The sequence below is a fragment of the Montipora foliosa genome, chromosome 5 (genome assembly GCF_036669935.1).
Source record: "Montipora foliosa isolate CH-2021 chromosome 5, ASM3666993v2, whole genome shotgun sequence".
In the NCBI taxonomy this organism is placed as follows: domain Eukaryota; kingdom Metazoa; phylum Cnidaria; class Anthozoa; order Scleractinia; family Acroporidae; genus Montipora; species Montipora foliosa.
Genome location: NC_090873.1, coordinates 8,909,899 through 8,914,982, shown reverse-complemented (window position 1 = coordinate 8,914,982; position 5,084 = coordinate 8,909,899). Strand labels below are relative to the sequence as shown.

General features: G+C 39.8%; 1 long non-coding RNA gene across 1 annotated transcript; it reads right to left on the bottom strand.

The window, feature by feature from the left end:
- Positions 1 to 469: 469 nt before the first annotated feature.
- On the bottom strand, positions 470 to 3,470 carry LOC138002907 (uncharacterized). The gene is made up of 2 exons (XR_011123365.1): positions 3,277 to 3,470; positions 470 to 751 (listed from the first exon to the last, which is right to left on the bottom strand). It is a non-coding gene; the product is annotated as an uncharacterized lncRNA (long non-coding RNA).
- Between the last annotated feature and the right edge of the window lie 1,614 nt (positions 3,471 to 5,084).

Here is a 5,084-nt window from a genome sequence, read left to right as displayed (position 1 = left end):
CTAATAGTGGGTAATAAACTCCCTTTTTTCGCTCGGTTCATGCTTTTCACAATATGGTACGTTTCTTTAAAGTCCGGGATCCTCTGAAATGAATCCTATGAAATTCACCTAACTAGTCACCGTCTATGCCAGGACATTTCTGGGACAGTTGGTTCGTATTATAAGAGCTGGACAAGTCGGAATAATAACAAAATCGCAGCAATAATTTAAAAAAAATGCATTTTTCTGGTGGCTTGCTCGACGATCTTTTCGACAACGTCTATTCGACAACGTCGTTGGGTGATGTCCATTGTGTTGTGTGGGGTGGGGTGGGGTGGGGTGGGGTGGGCTTGGGTAGGGCCCCTTATTTGCTTTCTTTTTTGTTATGACCCAGTAGTGCGAAAAATAGCGAAGCCCACATCATGTTTAGTCCAGGGTTGTGTCTCAACAGCACAAGGCCCCTTTACCACTACAATACGCGACACCCAAGTTCTTTCATAGAATTTAATGCATTCATGAAGATTTACAGCATGCTCAAATCACCATCGATTTTAGTTTTAACAGTTAAAGCTTGCATTTAAGTAAATATCAGCTGTTATAACATATCATGACGATGAGGTTGGTCGGTCGGTCGGTTGGTAGTTGTCACATTGTCATCAGCTGGCGATCATTCCTCTCTCTTTTCGTCTTTCTCCTCTTCAACACTTCGCCGAAATACGTCGCATCCTATGCTCCTCGCCACATAACAAATGCTGTCGACTTCTCTCTGAAACTGTTTAAAAAAATTGAGTTTTTAAAATGGCTTTTGCGCGTGATCTGTTTCTTTCCCTGTCCCAGTTCCCAGTGGGTTTGAATTGAATAAACCTTACACCAAAAGAAAGATGGTTTAGGTAATGGTGACTGCCATGATTACAAAGTCGTTGTCACTTTAACTCACATGAATCTTTTTTGGTGAGCGAATGTGAAAATGATGTACCCATATTAAATGAAATGTTGACAATTGAACCCATTGGGAAATCGGAAAAATCCGAGCCCCAGATGGAATTCAGTCGAACCCACTACCGTCCATGATCTAGTCAGATGCTCCAACCACTCAGCTACTGGAGACGCTATGGTGAGCAAGGGCGAAGGTGGGTCTTTGACTCGAGCTGCATCACGCAGCTAGAGAGACAAACAACGAATGACAGCATAGTTCATAACTACATCTCGCAGAGATGCGGCCAACCAACCACCCGAGTGAGCGAATTTGAGAATGATGTACAATATTTTTTAAGGTACCAACTTGCCATCGGTTTTCAAGCACCTAATGTTTGTAATGACATTCCCCTTACTCAACGTAACAGCCTTATAATCAGTGATTTCAAATAGAGATTTAAATCTTAAGACTTGGGTCTCTGAACCTTGACTGTTGAAATTGGGACCTTAATGTTGCTTAGGACACTGATTATCTTAATATTTGCAACCACCTCCCGGATCAATTTGCGTTACGAGCGTGTGTGTTTGTATATGTGTAGTTGGTGTGTCTAACTTCTTGCCATTATGTTAGTAAATTATTGTTTCTTTCCCTGCTGACCATAGCCCATGTAAGCTTCTGGCTTTGGGTAAACTCGTTCTGGCTGTACTCGTGTAACAACAACGACAACGATATTACGCAAAATAACATAAAAGAAATACAGCAAAAGAAAGAGAAGTATGGATGGACACAAATGGACAAGATTGAAACGGATTGCAGTTTTGTAATCTTGATCAAAGTCGGCCCACGTTTTTCAAGTTTAGGGCAAATCGCTTGGATAAACGTCGTTTTTGTTCAGAATCATCTTGTTTGTGATGTAACGATAATTTTATCAGTAAAGGAATTCCACAATAGTTACCATTTTCGAGTTTTGAAGTCGGGATAAACTCTGGTAAAGATTTCCCCCAAACACCCCGGTGATATAGCCTCTTTAATTACATTTGAAATGTAAAAAGTATCAAAGAACGGGCGATTTCTGACCACCAATCAATCGCAAGGAACTCATTTACGACCAAAAAACAAATCTTCTTTTTCTTTGGATTTCAGAACTATGTTCACGAAACACCAAGTTACCCAAGTTTTAAATTCTGCTTTTAAAAAGACACCTGTTTATTTTAAGTGGAGTTTTGTTATTTATTGGTCCACCATTACTAACTTTAAAATCTCGAGAGAGCTGGGTCAAGGAGAAAATGACGTCAAAGACTCACTGGTTTAAGAATGCAACGCGTGTGTACGCGGCTGAATTAACATGCAGCCCGGGAGTTTCGGGCTTTCATGCAGACTTTTAAACTCGTGTTTTGTATATATAATAAGTTGTGTTTATTACACATAACATGAGAATTTCATTCCATAAAGCTCATTTGTACAAATCTATACGCTTTATTTTCACATGAGGAAAAGGCTTATACAGTCAATCAGAATAGCGTACAGCTATTTCACATGTGGAAGTATAACCAATCAACGATAGTGTAAAGGCGTTTCCATGCCAATCATTCGTGCATCTCGTGCAAATCGTACTTTGTTATTGATTAAATTAAATTTGCATTTGGTTCTATTGTTAGTGAGTTTTGGTTCTAATTTGCGTTCAGAAAACTATTTTAATGAAATTTCTCGTCTTTGTACGGGTTGTACTCGTTGTTTGTGTCAAAAACCCTCACTCGCTCGTTCCTCGCTCGTTCGGGTTTTTGACACAAACAACTCGTGAATAAAACCCCGTACGCCGCACTTTCTATGACGTAAACTATATTTACGCGCTCAAATTTTAAGCTAGTGAGTAAATGACGTCACTTTTCCCTAGACCCAACCCTCTGAGGTCCAATCGGTCAGTTTTGAACGTGAGGAATGGCGGACCTTGAAACCCAAACCTTACACTCAAAATAAACAGCCTTTGGATAAAAATTTTGCCAGTCAGCTGTTAAGCGAACACGCTTTCAACATCTGAAGAAAAAGGAAAATGATTTTTTGATCATAGTAGGACGTGAAATACCTTCAAAGCGAGCATCCTCTCTAGCACCTGTCCAGTTGGACGATGTTTCTTAATTTTTCCCTATCTTTACTGTCTAACCCCCTTCAAGAAGTGAATTTCTGTTCTTTTCGTTTCTGCTTTTTCTCAGATAAATCTCTTCCCCCCCCCCCCCCTTCCTACTCGCCCACTCCGTACAAGTTTTCTTTTAGAGAGAATTCAAGATCTGTGAGGTGGGACCATCGAATGCATGGGAACCCACAAGAAGACAAGCGAACGCCACGTGTGACTTATCTTTGAAGAGAATTATCAGATGTCAAACCTTTTCTTTTAACTCAGTTGTTCTTTTTCTGCCGTTTATTGTATGCCAACAGTCGGTTTCCATAGCCAACGCTGCAATAACAACTACAGCAACAAGAAACGTTACAGCTCTGTTCTTCATCTTAACACTGAATGACTCCAAGTCGCTTGATCAAGAGTGCTGAGCTATGCGCTTTCTTGGCAACGGTTACTGTGTTGTTGCCTGTGTTTCAATTTTCGTGTTTTATACACTTATTTTGCGTGGGTTTCAAGACTCTTGGACGTCCGTTAATTGATATCTAATTACTGAACCAAGTCCATTAGCTTCTTTGATGTTCGATTTCATCCATTTTGCAGTGAAATAGAATCTACTTTGGAGTAAGCTGAGATCTTGCAAGTTTTATTGTGATAAAAGGATAGGATACAGTTACTAACATTTAAGTTGCAGTATAATTCAGTCTAACTGGTCTGTCCTTTGTATTTTATCATGGTTGGTTTGGTAATGCTGGGAGATATTACCTACACCTACCTACTCTAAAAATCCGAGGGTAAATAAGATATGATGATGGTTCGCATGCCCACATATTGTGTAATCATTTATCACAGAGAGAACAAATTAGCCATATCTAATATCCTTAGATATTAAATCGTTTGACATATACGTGCAGATGTTGACGTAGACGGGCAAGGTGGTGATAGTCAATCAAGACAAATACAAGGATCTATATCGCTTGGAAGTGGGCACGCGCCGTCCTCCACAAACCTATTTACATAAAACTCACAAAATCTCAACTGGCACTAAAAGAAATAACCCTAGTAACCGCCTTAGAGGAATATTTAACTTGAACTTTCCTTCCTATGCCATAGGATAACTGAAGACTTTTTAAAGAGATTTTCTCATCAGCTAAGAGAATTTTATCTTTTCGGATGATGATCGTATATAAAATTTAAAGCGCGCAAAAGTAAATTTTAGGAACAAAATCTTCTGAAAATTGCTTTGCATGAAGTAAACGTCTTAACGAACTATTTGCATATCGTAAATGCCTGCTGATCTTGTTGAGTGCCAAAAATTGCAAGAACAGAAGAGATCAATAGTTGAAGTTTTGCAAAAAGAAAAGGAGACAATTTTGCTTAGTCGTGAATAGTTTAGGTGATGTCAAGAGCAAACAAAGGGGGAACAGAGGGCATCCCCCATATATTCCCTTTTCCATAGGCAATATGTCTCAAGTTATTTTTAGATGGACTTCCACGCTATACAGATCCCAAGGGGATTAGGTAACAGCCGATCATATGGCCGGAATGTGTTATCTAAAAAAAAAAAAAGTAAAGTAAAAAGTAAAGCGACCATATTTAATGCTGATAACTCGTAACAGTTTTTAAACTGTTTCTTTTTAATTGTTTTTAAACTGTCAGTAATTAAAATTACTGACAAACCTGAGGTCAACGGTGTTCTCATTTTACTCCCCCCTCTTCATGAGTGCTCCGTTTTACAGGTATTTAAGGCTACTTAGGTACACGGAAAGGAAAGAAGTCGAAACAAGGATGTGAGATCCGGTAATCGAACTCAGTACCTCTTGCACCAAAGCCGCGCACTAACCGACTGTGCCATCCTTGCTCCTCCAAAATCTCCAAATCTAAATTGAACCATGTTAACTGGCGGCGGTGTGGCCCAGTGGTTAAGGCGCTTGCATTGAGATCCGGGGATCCCGGGTTCAAGACCCGCTCTGACCACTCGTTGAATTTGATCCTGGTAGTCCGTGGTTTAACTTCCCACCTGCACTTGTAAATAGCCAACTTGTTTGCCTTCGGCCAGTTGGGATTCTTAACAGT